Source organism: Ochotona princeps, chromosome 2 (genome assembly GCF_030435755.1).
Source record: "Ochotona princeps isolate mOchPri1 chromosome 2, mOchPri1.hap1, whole genome shotgun sequence".
Taxonomy (NCBI): domain Eukaryota; kingdom Metazoa; phylum Chordata; class Mammalia; order Lagomorpha; family Ochotonidae; genus Ochotona; species Ochotona princeps.
In genome coordinates this window covers 20,691,291-20,708,368 of record NC_080833.1, presented here as the reverse complement: position 1 = coordinate 20,708,368, position 17,078 = coordinate 20,691,291, and the positions used below count along the sequence as shown (strand labels likewise).

General features: G+C 52.1%; 3 non-coding genes across 3 annotated transcripts; all 3 read right to left on the bottom strand.

Moving 5' to 3' along the window:
- Positions 1-535: 535 nt before the first annotated feature.
- LOC131479730 (U11 spliceosomal RNA) lies at positions 536-668 on the bottom strand. The gene has a single exon (XR_009245080.1). It is a non-coding gene; the product is annotated as a U11 spliceosomal RNA (small nuclear RNA).
- A 7,378-nt stretch (positions 669-8,046) lies between these two features.
- On the bottom strand, positions 8,047-8,180 carry LOC131479726 (U11 spliceosomal RNA). The gene has a single exon (XR_009245076.1). It is a non-coding gene; the product is annotated as a U11 spliceosomal RNA (small nuclear RNA).
- A 7,380-nt stretch (positions 8,181-15,560) lies between these two features.
- On the bottom strand, positions 15,561-15,694 carry LOC131479725 (U11 spliceosomal RNA). Its single transcript, XR_009245075.1, has one exon. It is a non-coding gene; the product is annotated as a U11 spliceosomal RNA (small nuclear RNA).
- Between the last annotated feature and the right edge of the window lie 1,384 nt (positions 15,695-17,078).

Sequence of the window (17,078 nt, the reverse complement as noted above, 5' to 3'; positions counted from 1 at the left end):
CACAAAGAGCTTCCATCTGCTGTTTCACTGCCCAAGTGGCGGCAACGGCCAGAGCTGAGCTGGACCGAGCCCAAGAGCCTGAAGCCTTGTCCACGTCTTCCACGCAGGTGCAGGGTCCCAAAGCCCTGGCACGACCACCACTGCCCTCCAGGGCCACAGGCTGGGAGCTGGAAAGGAAGTGGAGCAGCAAGGACACGAACCCGCCACCATATTGGATCCTGGGGGTTACAAGGAAACAGCATCGACCAGCAGGCCATTCGCAGCATCACACCCTTCTTTCACAATTTGCCGGATTGTCTTGTCTCTATATTTATTCTGTGGCTTCACTTTCCAGCCGTGGATTGCACAATGCCTTCTCAAATGCCAACTTTAGACACTGCTAATGTCTCTGCTCACAAAACTCAAAGTTAAGTGTGGCAGGTGCCTCTTCTCAGTCGTCAATCAAAAGCACCACTGGCTCCTCAACGCCAGGGGGAAGAGTGAGCAGCTTCCTGGCGGTAAAAGGGCAGTGAGAGTGTAGGAGTGTAAGGGTGCCCGGACCACGGACCAAGGACCATCAGATGGCCAGGAGTCGAAAATTGATGCTTCCCAAATGTCTTGATGTGGATTCTGCCCAAAGAGCAAACAGAGCCGCTCTCCGTGTGCCACGCACGACACAAGCCCTTTTATGTAGCTGACTCCTAAAGGCAGGAGGAAGTCGACAAAACACAGAACTGAAACAGGTTTGTGCATCAAATCACAGAATTCTTAGCTGCCTTTAATAGTGCAGCTCCGAACTACAAAAGATGTGATCTTAAACACCAGTTTACCGAAACCTCCTAGTGCACAAAACATAGACTCTTCCACACCAGTCAGCTGGAAATCCCCTAGTGGAGCAAACCACAGGGTTTGAAATGCCGGTGATTGTGAAATCCCTCTGGGGAACCAACACGGGACTCTTACAAAGGCCAGTAGACTGAAAGAACTTGGCCCAGCCAATCACACATGAAAGTTTGGTAGCTTGGCTGCTTAAACCAGCGGGAGTAGGGCGCCAGGACCAATGATCACAGGCTGCCCAGAAGTGAGAAAACGATGCACTTCCGACTTTTCTGTCTGCAACCCGCTTCTGCCTTTTTATGTCTATATCGAATTGAGGAAAGAATGTGCGAGATCTTCTGGTCACACCTGCTAGCTGTGCTTCTGCTGCCTGGCTCTGGGAGTTGCCTGTTGTGGGTAACTCATGGGAGGGACATTGTCTAATGTTTGTTCCTTTGATTGAGGTGCAGCCACTTAGCATCATGTGTTCAAGGCCCGTTGGTGACAGAGCAAGTCACAGTACTTCCTAGGCCCTGTGTGAGCTGGTGCAGTGGGTGAAGTCAGAGCCTGTAATTCCAGCATGCCACATGAAGTCCAATTCCAGTCCCAGCTGCTCCGCTCCTGAATCCAGCTCCCTGCTAATGTGCCTGGGAAAGCAGCAGCAGGGGATGGCCCAAGTCCATGGGGCGCTGCAGTCACGTGGCAGACCTGGATGTAGCTTTTGGCTTCCAGCGTTGGCCTGGCCCAGCCCCAGGTGTTGGGGCAGCCCTTTGGAGAATGAACCAGCAGATGGAAGCCATCTCTGAATTCTCTCTCTCTCTTCATTCTAAATAAAGCAAATAAAGCTTTTCTTGTTTTTAAAGAAAACTGCATCTGGGCCCGGTATGGTAGCCTAGCAGCTCAAGTCCTCACCTTGGACGGAGGACAGAACAAATCGATCATCTACCCCAGCCACGCGTGGGCGGTGAAAATCTGGGCAACGGAGACTCGAAGGTGGACTGGGTCAGCCAGTGGCTTCTCGAGAGATTTCACCAAGCGTGGAATGGGGAGATTGGCAGCCATTCAGAACTGCCGAGCTATCAAAACCACTTGCGCAGTGCCCTCGGAGCATGTGTCACGTCAGGGACCCTGCCATGGGTGGGAGGCTGGGTGGGGCTTCTCCCTTTATCTGCCCCCCTTTACCTCACCCAGACAGAGAAAAAAGAAAAACAGAATGTGGAAACAATGATCTTAGCCACTTTCTGTAGCCCTTGACCGCTTATATCCTAATCAACTACGGAAAGATTATGAAAATAAAATAAGAATTAAAGAAATACATACATCAAGGCCTCAGCTTCATGCACTGGGATCCCATATGGGCATCAATTCTAATCCCCGCCGGCCCTGCTTCCCATCCAGCTCCCTGCTGGTGGCCCAGGAAAGCAGTCAAGGACAGCCCAAACCCTTGGGACCCTGCACCCGCCTGGGAGACCCGGAAGAGGCTCCTGGTTCCCAGCTTTGGATCGGCTCAGCTCCAGTTATTGTGGCCCTTTGAGTGGTGTATCAGTGGACGGGAAGATCCTCCTCTCTGTCTCTTTTCCCTTTCTTTCTCTGATTTTCCAATAAAAACAAAATAACTCCTTACAACCTCAACAAATTAATAAAAGTTTTCCTTTTCTTTTTGGGGGCTAGAGTCTGCAGGGAAATCTGTGGGCTACCCATGTGGAACAGCACTCTCCGTTGGCACGTGCAAGGACTGTGGCTGGGACTAGCCCTGTTAGAGAGCTAAAGGGACGCCCCAGCTGGGCTGGAATTTCTATTGGTGAAAGCAAGAGCATTGTCCCGAGCTGAATGTGGCTGCAATCTCCCTGGGCATGGGTGTGGCCCGGGTCTGGGCAGGGCAGGGCTGGGCTAGACTCTAGTACCCAGTGGTACTCATGAGAGTCAGGGTGCTTGTAGAATGTCTGTGCTAGATCTCAGCTCCCGCTGACCCATGTGAGAGCTGTGTCTGGGCACGGACCGGGTGTTGGACAGACTGCAACACCCAACAGTAAGAACCGGAAAGGGTATAGGTCGATTGGGCAAGGACACCGTTCCTGCCAGGACAACAGGTGGACAAACTCGACCTGGGCCAGGGACCCCCCGGTATGCACAAGATCTGCCAGTGGGAGGAGACCGGATAATCGAGTGTCGTGCATTCCTATGTTAGGATGTAGCGCCTGCAGGGAAGTGCAAGAACCAAGGCAAGGAGCAGCCCAACCCGGACCCGGTTACAGTGTCTGCATGTCCGGCATGCGGGTGAGTCAGGTCAGGGGCTGGGCCAGGCCAAGAGCCACTTCCTAACATCTACTGGTGGAATTGAGAACCAGGATGGAGTGCAGGAGGGGCCAAGTTGGTCCGCATCACCAGCCAGTCCACACTGGAGCCAGGACTGGGGCTTGGCTGGGGTTAGACTGTAGCACGAGGCAGCACAAGCTGGAATTGGAGGCAGGTTGGGTGGAACTAGGCTGAAGCACCCACTGGTGGATGCCGAGAAAAGGTGACCATGTCAGTGTGGGGGTGGGGATGGTGGGTGTTGGGTCCTTGAGCCCCAGGGGTGGGGCGTCTGGAGGACCCAGATCTCCTGGCCCAGGCTCTAGGGCTCACCTACCTGTAGAGTGTCGGGCTTGTGATCCAAGGAGGTGGGGGTCCAGTGGGTCTTAGGTCTTTTGGCCCAGAACCTAGGTCCCACTTACGTAGTGGGTGTTGGGTCGGTGAGCTCCAGGGATTGGGGATAGAGGGGCCTGGGTGTTCTGGCCCAGGTGTCTAAGCCAGCCTATGGGGTGTGGGGCCAGGTTCATGAGCCCGTGGGGTGAGGGATCCAGTGGGTCCCAGTGGGTCCCGGGTCGCATGGCCCAGAGCCTTGGGCTCTCATGCACTGCGGTTGCTGCATCCATGAGCCCAGGGGTGCTTACCTGGCTTAGGTCCATGAGCCCACCTAAGAGATTTGGTCCTCCTCACTGCAGAAGCTGGAGTACTGAGCAGCACACCATGGTGCACATGGAAATTATGGTAGCTCCTTGGGACCTGCAGAGGACCTCTGGTACCATAGCAGAGAATGGAGAACAGCACTTATGGCCATCTCCCCCGGCCTAACATTCGTCCAGCAAACATCTGGACGAATGGGGACTATAACGTCCACTCTGTCAGCCAGTGAACATTGCAAGGGATTCCTTGTCCATAGATTGGCTACACGGTCAGCATTTTGGAGCTATCATGCCACATTGTGACCCTGGGTTGATACCAGGTGGCCGTTCCTCTTCCTCGGGTGCTGGGATGGTTGGGAGGCTGGGTGTGGCCCATCCCACTCTCTTCCTGCTAAGCCCAGATGGGAAGAAGAAATGGAAAGCTTGGAAACAATGATCCCTGACCCTACATCCTTCCCAACCTGATTGACTAAGTAAACATCAAACATAATAAAAATAAATAAACAAATTGCCGACTCTTACACAATTTTTTTAAAGATTTATTTCTTCTCCTTGGAAAGTCAGATTAACTGATCAGTCGTAAATAAATCGTGTGGCTTCAGCTTCCAGCCGTGGATACGCAATGCTTTCCCAAACGCCAACTTCAGACAACGCTAACGTCTCTGCTCACAATACTGAAAGTGTGGCAGGTGCCTCTTCCCCACCGTAAATCACAATCAAAAGCACGGCTCCTCAGGGCCAGGAAGAGCGAGCAGCTTCCTCGCAGGAAAAGCGCAGTAAGAGTGCAGGATATGTAGCCCTGGGCAGAAAGGCGCCCCCAGGAAGGATCCAAAACAATGGGGCAACAGCTTTCCTAAACCCAAAGCACAGCTCAACGCCAGTGACAGCGAGCAGCTTTCTGGCAGGAAAACGGTGGTGAGCGTGTAGTAGCTTTCCTAAACCGAAAGCTCGGCTCCTCAACGCCAGTGACAGGGAGCAGCTTTCTCTCCACGAAGCGGCGGTAAAAGCGTAGTAGGCTAATATAGAAGGCCAGTAGGAGTAAGCAAGTGTCTCCAGGCAAATCGGGGTCAGTATGGGAGCCCACAGCACAAGCTGGCAATGAGTCGCAACAACAGCAACGTGTGTGATGGTCTTCGCCAACAAACTCCTGCTTCAGGGTCAAACTTCGCAGTGGTCAGCTTTCACGGAATGAGAGGTGGAAACGATTACAACACATACAGGAAGCTGCTTCTCGGTGCCGGTTTCAAAGCACTGCTGGCTCGGTGCAGCTTTCAAAGCAACACCACTTCCCCACTCCCCACCCAAGCCGGCAGGAGTCACACCAAAGTCTCCGCCCCCTCACAGTCCCGTCAAACCCAGTGTCAGTTTTAGCCAATGCAGCTCTTCCGACAGGGGGCAGAACAAAGCTTAACCACTTGACTTCTTACGCTGAAGCCTAAGAAGCCAATTTCAGACTCATCTGCTGGAACATCCACACTAGGAAAATCTCCGATTTGTCCTTCACTGTGTAGAGAGAAAGGCAAGAGCAGCTGAGATATGCAAATACGGCAGAGCTCTCCAGGGAGGCCACCAAGAGAGCAAAGGGCGTGGCTTTGGTGGTTTGGTGAATTCTTTGTCGGGTTGCAATCTCCGCAGGTAAGTGCAAGAACCAAGGCAGGGAGCAGCCCAACCCGGACCCGGTTACAGTGTCTGCATGTCCGGCATGCGGGTGAGTCAGGTCAGGGGCTGGGCCAGGCCAAGAGCCACTTCCTAACATCTACTGGTGGATCTGAGAACCAGGATGGAGTGCAGGAGGGGCCAAGTTGGGCCGCATCACCAGCCAGTCCACACTGGAGCCAGGACTGGGGCTTGGCTGGGAAAGGCTAGACTGTAGCACGAGGCAGCACAAGCTAGAATTGGAGGCAGGCTGGGTGGAACTAGGCTGAAGCACCCACTGGTGGATGCCGAGGAAAGGTGACCATGTCAGTGTGGGGGTGGGGATGGTGGGTGTTGGGTCCGTGAGCCCCAGGGGTGGGGGATCTGGAGGGTCCTGGGTCTCCTAGCTCAGGTTCTAGAGTTCAGCTACACGGAGGGTGTTGGGTCTGTCATCCCTGGAGGTGGGGGTCCGGTGGGTCTCGGATCTCTTGGCCCAGAACCTAGGACCCACCCACCTAGTTGGCATTGGGTCGGTGAGCCCCAGGGATGGTGGGTCCAGTGGGGCCTGGGTCTCCTGGCCTAGGTGACTGAGTCGGCCTGTGTTGTGTGGTTGCTGAATCCATGAGCCCCAAGGGTGGAAGGTCTGCTTTGACTCAAGTTGCCTCCCTCAGGTCCATGAGCCCACCTAAGAGAACTGGTCCTCCTCACTGCAGATGCTGGAGTACTGGACAGCAGACCATGGTGCACATGGAAGTTCTGGTAGTTCTTTGGGACCTGCAGAAGACATCTGGTACCATAGCAGAGAATGGAGAACAGCACATATGGCTATCTACCCCAGCCAAAACATGACAGCAAACACCTGGACGAATGGAGACTACAAGGTCCTCTCTGGCAGCCAGTCATCCACAGCTCGGCTACACCGACAGCATTTTGGAACTATCATGCCACATTGTGACCCTGGGTTGATATCCGGTGGCCCTTCCCCTTCCTCGGGTACTGGGATGGTTGGGAGGCTGGGTATGGCCCAACCCACTATCTCCCCTGCTAACCCCAGATGGGAAGAAGAAATGGAAAGCTTGGAAACAATCATCACATCCTTCCCAATCTGATTGACGGTGTAAGCATCACGTAAAATAATAAACAAATAAATAAATAGCCCTGTTTTTTTATTATTTCTGTTTGAAATTTATTATGCAATTCTGTATGATCTGGGATTCTCCTCAATTTCCACCCCCTGGTTGATTTTTCCCTTAATGTCACACGTCTTCATAAGGAGTTATAATCCCATCAGTCTGCTGTTGAAGTGTGCTCCGACATTGTTGATACAGACATTGTCCATCCTCCCATTGTCAGGATATATCCAACCCTTTGATTGAGAATCCACCTTTTCTTTGGACGCAGAGATGTGTGTTGCAGTGTGTCTTCATATCTGGATATGACAGTCTGCATTACTCCACCAGTATATATTAAATCTGCATCATAAATTCCTTCTATTAGAGAGAACATGTGGTATTTCTCTGTTGGTGAGTGACTTCTTTCACTGAGCATAATGGTCTCTAGTTGGGACCATCTAGTTGCAAATTGTATCATTTCATTCTTTTTAATGGTTGAATACCAATCCAGGGAGTAGATGTACCACAGTTTCTTCAGCCATTCCCTTCGGATGGGCATCTGGGTTGTGTCCATGTTTTTGCGATTGTAGATTGTGTTGCTGGAAATATTGGATTATAGACTCCCTTCTATATATGTAGATTTAATTTCTTTTGGGTATATTCCTAGGAGTGAGATAGCTAGGTCTGAAATTGCCATTCCTTACGCACATTTTTTTCTTCAAAGATTGATTTGTTTCTATTACAAAGTCAGATATACAGAGGAGAGACAGAGAGGAAGAACACAAATGTTTTAAAGATGTATTTCTTCTTATTGGAAAGTCAGAGTTACTGAGAAAAGGAGAGACAGATAGAAAGAGCTTCCATCTGCTACTTCACTGCCCAAGTGGCGGCAATGGCCAGAGCTGAGCTGGAACGAGCCCAGGAGCCTGAAGCCTGGTCCAGGTCTTCCACGCAGGTGCAGGGTCCCAAGGCCCTGGCACGACCTCCACTGGGAAGTCAGAGTTACCGAGAAAAAGAGAGACAGACACAAAGAGCTTCCATCTGCTGTTTCACTGCCCAAGTGGCGGCAACGGCCAGAGCTGAGCTGGACCGAGCCCAAGAGCCTGAAGCCTTGTCCACGTCTTCCACGCAGGTGCAGGGTCCCAAAGCCCTGGCACGACCACCACTGCCCTCCAGGGCCACAGGCTGGGAGCTGGAAAGGAAGTGGAGCAGCAAGGACACGAACCCGCCACCATATTGGATCCTGGGGGTTACAAGGAAACAGCATCGACCAGCAGGCCATTCGCAGCATCACACCCTTCTTTCACAATTTGCCGGATTGTCTTGTCTCTATATTTATTCTGTGGCTTCACTTTCCAGCCGTGGATTGCACAATGCCTTCTCAAATGCCAACTTTAGACACTGCTAATGTCTCTGCTCACAAAACTCAAAGTTAAGTGTGGCAGGTGCCTCTTCTCAGTCGTCAATCAAAAGCACCACTGGCTCCTCAACGCCAGGGGGAAGAGTGAGCAGCTTCCTGGCGGTAAAAGGGCAGTGAGAGTGTAGGAGTGTAAGGGTGCCCGGACCCCGGACCAAGGACCATCAGATGGCCAGGAGTCGAAAATTGATGCTTCCCAAATGTCTTGATGTGGATTCTGCCCAAAGAGCAAACAGAGCCGCTCTCCGTGTGCCACGCACGACACAAGCCCTTTTATGTAGCTGACTCCTAAAGGCAGGAGGAAGTCGACAAAACACAGAACTGAAACAGGTTTGTGCATCAAATCACAGAATTCTTAGCTGCCTTTAATAGTGCAGCTCCGAACTACAAAAGATGTGATCTTAAACACCAGTTTACCGAAACCTCCTAGTGCACAAAACATAGACTCTTCCACACCAGTCAGCTGGAAATCCCCTAGTGGAGCAAACCACAGGGTTTGAAATGCCGGTGATTGTGAAATCCCTCTGGGGAACCAACACGGGACTCTTACAAAGGCCAGTAGACTGAAAGAACTTGGCCCAGCCAATCACACATGAAAGTTTGGTAGCTTGGCTGCTTAAACCAGCGGGAGTAGGGCGCCAGGACCAATGATCACAGGCTGCCCAGAAGTGAGAAAACGATGCACTTCCGACTTTTCTGTCTGCAACCCGCTTCTGCCTTTTTATGTCTATATCGAATTGAGGAAAGAATGTGCGAGATCTTCTGGTCACACCTGCTAGCTGTGCTTCTGCTGCCTGGCTCTGGGAGTTGCCTGTTGTGGGTAACTCATGGGAGGGACATTGTCTAATGTTTGTTCCTTTGATTGAGGTGCAGCCACTTAGCATCACGTGTTCAAGGCCCGTTGGTGACAGAGCAAGTCACAGTACTTCCTAGGCCCTGTGTGAGCTGGTGCAGTGGGTGAAGTCAGAGCCTGTAATTCCAGCATGCCACATGAAGTCCAATTCCAGTCCCAGCTGCTCCGCTCCTGAATCCAGCTCCCTGCTAATGTGCCTGGGAAAGCAGCAGCAGGGTATGGCCCAAGTCCATGGGGCGCTGCAGTCACGTGGCAGACCTGGATGTAGCTTTTGGCTTCCAGCGTTGGCCTGGCCCAGCCCCAGGTGTTGGGGCAGCCCTTTGGAGAATGAACCAGCAGATGGAAGCCATCTCTGAATTCTCTCTCTCTCTTCATTCTAAATAAAGCAAATAAAGCTTTTCTTGTTTTTAAAGAAAACTGCATCTGGGCCCGGTATGGTAGCCTAGCAGCTCAAGTCCTCACCTTGGACGGAGGACAGAACAAATCGATCATCTACCCCAGCCACGCGTGGGCGGTGAAAATCTGGGCAACGGAGACTCGAAGGTGGACTGGGTCAGCCAGTGGCTTCTCGAGAGATTTCACCAAGCGTGGAATGGGGAGATTGGCAGCCATTCAGAACTGCCGAGCTATCAAAACCACTTGCGCAGTGCCCTCGGAGCATGTGTCACGTCAGGGACCCTGCCATGGGTGGGAGGCTGGGTGGGGCTTCTCCCTTTATCTGCCCCCCTTTACCTCACCCAGACAGAGAAAAAAGAAAAACAGAATGTGGAAACAATGATCTTAGCCACTTTCTGTAGCCCTTGACCGCTTATATCCTAATCAACTACGGAAAGATTATGAAAATAAAATAAGAATTAAAGAAATACATACATCAAGGCCTCAGCTTCATGCACTGGGATCCCATATGGGCATCAATTCTAATCCCCGCCGGCCCTGCTTCCCATCCAGCTCCCTGCTGGTGGCCCAGGAAAGCAGTCAAGGACAGCCCAAACCCTTGGGACCCTGCACCCGCCTGGGAGACCCGGAAGAGGCTCCTGGTTCCCAGCTTTGGATCGGCTCAGCTCCAGTTATTGTGGCCCTTTGAGTGGTGTATCAGTGGACGGGAAGATCCTCCTCTCTGTCTCTTTTCCCTTTCTTTCTCTGATTTTCCAATAAAAACAAAATAACTCCTTACAACCTCAACAAATTAATAAAAGTTTTCCTTTTCTTTTTGGGGGCTAGAGTCTGCAGGGAAATCTGTGGGCTACCCATGTGGAACAGCACTCTCCGTTGGCACGTGCAAGGACTGTGGCTGGGACTAGCCCTGTTAGAGAGCTAAAGGGACGCCCCAGCTGGGCTGGAATTTCTATTGGTGAAAGCAAGAGCATTGTCCCGAGCTGAATGTGGCTGCAATCTCCCTGGGCATGGGTGTGGCCCGGGTCTGGGCCCGGGTCTGGGCTGGGCTAGACTCTAGTACCCAGTGGTACTCATGAGAGTCAGGGTGCTTGTAGAATGTCTGTGCTAGATCTCAGCTCCCGCTGACCCATGTGAGAGCTGTGTCTGGGCACGGACCGGGTGTTGGACAGACCGCAACACCCAACAGTAAGAACCGGAAAGGGTATAGGTCGATTGGGCAAGGACACCGTTCCTGCCAGGACAACAGGTGGACAAACTCGACCTGGGCCAGGGACCCCCCGGTATGCACAAGATCTGCCAGTGGGAGGAGACCGGATAATCGAGTGTCGTGCATTCCTATGTTAGGATGTAGCGCCTGCAGGGAAGTGCAAGAACCAAGGCAAGGAGCAGCCCAACCCGGACCCGGTTACAGTGTCTGCATGTCCGGCATGCGGGTGAGTCAGGTCAGGGGCTGGGCCAGGCCAAGAGCCACTTCCTAACATCTACTGGTGGAATTGAGAACCAGGATGGAGTGCAGGAGGGGCCAAGTTGGTCCGCATCACCAGCCAGTCCACACTGGAGCCAGGACTGGGGCTTGGCTGGGGTTAGACTGTAGCACGAGGCAGCACAAGCTGGAATTGGAGGCAGGTTGGGTGGAACTAGGCTGAAGCACCCACTGGTGGATGCCGAGAAAAGGTGACCATGTCAGTGTGGGGGTGGGGATGGTGGGTGTTGGGTCCTTGAGCCCCAGGGGTGGGGCGTCTGGAGGACCCAGATCTCCTGGCCCAGGCTCTAGGGCTCACCTACCTGTAGAGTGTCGGGCTTGTGATCCAAGGAGGTGGGGGTCCAGTGGGTCTTAGGTCTTTTGGCCCAGAACCTAGGTCCCACTTACGTAGTGGGTGTTGGGTCGGTGAGCTCCAGGGATTGGGGATAGAGGGGCCTGGGTGTTCTGGCCCAGGTGTCTAAGCCAGCCTATGGGGTGTGGGGCCAGGTTCATGAGCCCGTGGGGTGAGGGATCCAGTGGGTCCCAGTGGGTCCCGGGTCGCATGGCCCAGAGCCTTGGGCTCTCATGCACTGCGGTTGCTGCATCCATGAGCCCAGGGGTGCTTACCTGGCTTAGGTCCATGAGCCCACCTAAGAGATTTGGTCCTCCTCACTGCAGAAGCTGGAGTACTGAGCAGCACACCATGGTGCACATGGAAATTATGGTAGCTCCTTGGGACCTGCAGAGGACCTCTGGTACCATAGCAGAGAATGGAGAACAGCACTTATGGCCATCTCCCCCGGCCTAACATTCGTCCAGCAAACATCTGGACGAATGGGGACTATAACGTCCACTCTGTCAGCCAGTGAACATTGCAAGGGATTCCTTGTCCATAGATTGGCTACACGGTCAGCATTTTGGAGCTATCATGCCACATTGTGACCCTGGGTTGATACCAGGTGGCCGTTCCTCTTCCTCGGGTGCTGGGATGGTTGGGAGGCTGGGTGTGGCCCATCCCACTCTCTTCCTGCTAAGCCCAGATGGGAAGAAGAAATGGAAAGCTTGGAAACAATGATCCCTGACCCTACATCCTTCCCAACCTGATTGACTAAGTAAACATCAAACATAATAAAAATAAATAAACAAATTGCCGACTCTTACACAATTTTTTTAAAGATTTATTTCTTCTCCTTGGAAAGTCAGATTAACTGATCAGTCGTAAATAAATCGTGTGGCTTCAGCTTCCAGCCGTGGATACGCAATGCTTTCCCAAACGCCAACTTCAGACAACGCTAACGTCTCTGCTCACAATACTGAAAGTGTGGCAGGTGCCTCTTCCCCACCGTAAATCACAATCAAAAGCACGGCTCCTCAGGGCCAGGAAGAGCGAGCAGCTTCCTCGCAGGAAAAGCGCAGTAAGAGTGCAGGATATGTAGCCCTGGGCAGAAAGGCGCCCCCAGGAAGGATCCAAAACAATGGGGCAACAGCTTTCCTAAACCCAAAGCACAGCTCAACGCCAGTGACAGCGAGCAGCTTTCTGGCAGGAAAACGGTGGTGAGCGTGTAGTAGCTTTCCTAAACCGAAAGCTCGGCTCCTCAACGCCAGTGACAGGGAGCAGCTTTCTCTCCACGAAGCGGCGGTAAAAGCGTAGTAGGCTAATATAGAAGGCCAGTAGGAGTAAGCAAGTGTCTCCAGGCAAATCGGGGTCAGTATGGGAGCCCACAGCACAAGCTGGCAATGAGTCGCAACAACAGCAACGTGTGTGATGGTCTTCGCCAACAAACTCCTGCTTCAGGGTCAAACTTCGCAGTGGTCAGCTTTCACGGAATGAGAGGTGGAAACGATTACAACACATACAGGAAGCTGCTTCTCGGTGCCGGTTTCAAAGCACTGCTGGCTCGGTGCAGGTTTCAAAGCAACACCACTTCCCCACTCCCCACCCAAGCCGGCAGGAGTCACACCAAAGTCTCCGCCCCCTCACAGTCCCGTCAAACCCAGTGTCAGTTTTAGCCAATGCAGCTCTTCCGACAGGGGGCAGAACAAAGCTTAACCACTTGACTTCTTACGCTGAAGCCTAAGAAGCCAATTTCAGACTCATCTGCTGGAACATCCACACTAGGAAAATCTCCGATTTGTCCTTCACTGTGTAGAGAGAAAGGCAAGAGCAGCTGAGATATGCAAATACGGCAGAGCTCTCCAGGGAGGCCACCAAGAGAGCAAAGGGCGTGGCTTTGGTGGTTTGGTGAATTCTTTGTCGGGTTGCAATCTCCGCAGGTAAGTGCAAGAACCAAGGCAGGGAGCAGCCCAACCCGGACCCGGTTACAGTGTCTGCATGTCCGGCATGCGGGTGAGTCAGGTCAGGGGCTGGGCCAGGCCAAGAGCCACTTCCTAACATCTACTGGTGGATCTGAGAACCAGGATGGAGTGCAGGAGGGGCCAAGTTGGGCCGCATCACCAGCCAGTCCACACTGGAGCCAGGACTGGGGCTTGGCTGGGAAAGGCTAGACTGTAGCACGAGGCAGCACAAGCTAGAATTGGAGGCAGGCTGGGTGGAACTAGGCTGAAGCACCCACTGGTGGATGCCGAGGAAAGGTGACCATGTCAGTGTGGGGGTGGGGATGGTGGGTGTTGGGTCCGTGAGCCCCAGGGGTGGGGGATCTGGAGGGTCCTGGGTCTCCTAGCTCAGGTTCTAGAGTTCAGCTACACGGAGGGTGTTGGGTCTGTCATCCCTGGAGGTGGGGGTCCGGTGGGTCTCGGATCTCTTGGCCCAGAACCTAGGACCCACCCACCTAGTTGGCATTGGGTCGGTGAGCCCCAGGGATGGTGGGTCCAGTGGGGCCTGGGTCTCCTGGCCTAGGTGACTGAGTCGGCCTGTGTTGTGTGGTTGCTGAATCCATGAGCCCCAAGAGTGGAAGGTCTGCTTTGACTCAAGTTGCCTCCCTCAGGTCCATGAGCCCACCTAAGAGAACTGGTCCTCCTCACTGCAGATGCTGGAGTACTGGACAGCAGACCATGGTGCACATGGAAGTTCTGGTAGTTCTTTGGGACCTGCAGAAGACATCTGGTACCATAGCAGAGAATGGAGAACAGCACATATGGCTATCTACCCCAGCCAAAACATGACAGCAAACACCTGGACGAATGGAGACTACAAGGTCCTCTCTGGCAGCCAGTCATCCACAGCTCGGCTACACCGACAGCATTTTGGAACTATCATGCCACATTGTGACCCTGGGTTGATATCCGGTGGCCCTTCCCCTTCCTCGGGTACTGGGATGGTTGGGAGGCTGGGTATGGCCCAACCCACTATCTCCCCTGCTAACCCCAGATGGGAAGAAGAAATGGAAAGCTTGGAAACAATCATCACATCCTTCCCAATCTGATTGACGGTGTAAGCATCACGTAAAATAATAAACAAATAAATAAATAGCCCTGTTTTTTTATTATTTCTGTTTGAAATTTATTATGCAATTCTGTATGATCTGGGATTCTCCTCAATTTCCACCCCCTGGTTGATTTTTCCCTTAATGTCACACGTCTTCATAAGGAGTTATAATCCCATCAGTCTGCTGTTGAAGTGTGCTCCGACATTGTTGATACAGACATTGTCCATCCTCCCATTGTCAGGATATATCCAACCCTTTGATTGAGAATCCACCTTTTCTTTGGACGCAGAGATGTGTGTTGCAGTGTGTCTTCATATCTGGATATGACAGTCTGCATTACTCCACCAGTATATATTAAATCTGCATCATAAATTCCTTCTATTAGAGAGAACATGTGGTATTTCTCTGTTGGTGAGTGACTTCTTTCACTGAGCATAATGGTCTCTAGTTGGGACCATCTAGTTGCAAATTGTATCATTTCATTCTTTTTAATGGTTGAATACCAATCCAGGGAGTAGATGTACCACAGTTTCTTCAGCCATTCCCTTCGGATGGGCATCTGGGTTGTGTCCATGTTTTTGCGATTGTAGATTGTGTTGCTGGAAATATTGGATTATAGACTCCCTTCTATATATGTAGATTTAATTTCTTTTGGGTATATTCCTAGGAGTGAGATAGCTAGGTCTGAAATTGCCATTCCTTACGCACATTTTTTTCTTCAAAGATTGATTTGTTTCTATTACAAAGTCAGATATACAGAGGAGAGACAGAGAGGAAGAACACAAATGTTTTAAAGATGTATTTCTTCTTATTGGAAAGTCAGAGTTACTGAGAAAAGGAGAGACAGATAGAAAGAGCTTCCATCTGCTACTTCACTGCCCAAGTGGCGGCAATGGCCAGAGCTGAGCTGGAACGAGCCCAGGAGCCTGAAGCCTGGTCCAGGTCTTCCACGCAGGTGCAGGGTCCCAAGGCCCTGGCACGACCTCCACTGGGAAGTCAGAGTTACCGAGAAAAAGAGAGACAGACACAAAGAGCTTCCATCTGCTGTTTCACTGCCCAAGTGGCGGCAACGGCCAGAGCTGAGCTGGACCGAGCCCAAGAGCCTGAAGCCTTGTCCACGTCTTCCACGCAGGTGCAGGGTCCCAAAGCCCTGGCACGACCACCACTGCCCTCCAGGGCCACAGGCTGGGAGCTGGAAAGGAAGTGGAGCAGCAAGGACACGAACCCGCCACCATATTGGATCCTGGGGGTTACAAGGAAACAGCATCGACCAGCAGGCCATTCGCAGCATCACACCCTTCTTTCACAATTTGCCGGATTGTCTTGTCTCTATATTTATTCTGTGGCTTCACTTTCCAGCCGTGGATTGCACAATGCCTTCTCAAATGCCAACTTTAGACACTGCTAATGTCTCTGCTCACAAAACTCAAAGTTAAGTGTGGCAGGTGCCTCTTCTCAGTCGTCAATCAAAAGCACCACTGGCTCCTCAACGCCAGGGGGAAGAGTGAGCAGCTTCCTGGCGGTAAAAGGGCAGTGAGAGTGTAGGAGTGTAAGGGTGCCCGGACCCCGGACCAAGGACCATCAGATGGCCAGGAGTCGAAAATTGATGCTTCCCAAATGTCTTGATGTGGATTCTGCCCAAAGAGCAAACAGAGCCGCTCTCCGTGTGCCACGCACGACACAAGCCCTTTTATGTAGCTGACTCCTAAAGGCAGGAGGAAGTCGACAAAACACAGAACTGAAACAGGTTTGTGCATCAAATCACAGAATTCTTAGCTGCCTTTAATAGTGCAGCTCCGAACTACAAAAGATGTGATCTTAAACACCAGTTTACCGAAACCTCCTAGTGCACAAAACATAGACTCTTCCACACCAGTCAGCTGGAAATCCCCTAGTGGAGCAAACCACAGGGTTTGAAATGCCGGTGATTGTGAAATCCCTCTGGGGAACCAACACGGGACTCTTACAAAGGCCAGTAGACTGAAAGAACTTGGCCCAGCCAATCACACATGAAAGTTTGGTAGCTTGGCTGCTTAAACCAGCGGGAGTAGGGCGCCAGGACCAATGATCACAGGCTGCCCAGAAGTGAGAAAACGATGCACTTCCGACTTTTCTGTCTGCAACCCGCTTCTGCCTTTTTATGTCTATATCGAATTGAGGAAAGAATGTGCGAGATCTTCTGGTCACACCTGCTAGCTGTGCTTCTGCTGCCTGGCTCTGGGAGTTGCCTGTTGTGGGTAACTCATGGGAGGGACATTGTCTAATGTTTGTTCCTTTGATTGAGGTGCAGCCACTTAGCATCACGTGTTCAAGGCCCGTTGGTGACAGAGCAAGTCACAGTACTTCCTAGGCCCTGTGTGAGCTGGTGCAGTGGGTGAAGTCAGAGCCTGTAATTCCAGCATGCCACATGAAGTCCAATTCCAGTCCCAGCTGCTCCGCTCCTGAATCCAGCTCCCTGCTAATGTGCCTGGGAAAGCAGCAGCAGGGTATGGCCCAAGTCCATGGGGCGCTGCAGTCACGTGGCAGACCTGGATGTAGCTTTTGGCTTCCAGCGTTGGCCTGGCCCAGCCCCAGGTGTTGGGGCAGCCCTTTGGAGAATGAACCAGCAGATGGAAGCCATCTCTGAATTCTCTCTCTCTCTTCATTCTAAATAAAGCAAATAAAGCTTTTCTTGTTTTTAAAGAAAACTGCATCTGGGCCCGGTATGGTAGCCTAGCAGCTCAAGTCCTCACCTTGGACGGAGGACAGAACAAATCGATCATCTACCCCAGCCACGCGTGGGCGGTGAAAATCTGGGCAACGGAGACTCGAAGGTGGACTGGGTCAGCCAGTGGCTTCTCGAGAGATTTCACCAAGCGTGGAATGGGGAGATTGGCAGCCATTCAGAACTGCCGAGCTATCAAAACCACTTGCGCAGTGCCCTCGGAGCATGTGTCACGTCAGGGACCCTGCCATGGGTGGGAGGCTGGGTGGGGCTTCTCCCTTTATCTGCCCCCCTTTACCTCACCCAGACAGAGAAAAAAGAAAAACAGAATGTGGAAACAATGATCTTAGCCACTTTCTGTAGCCCTTGACCG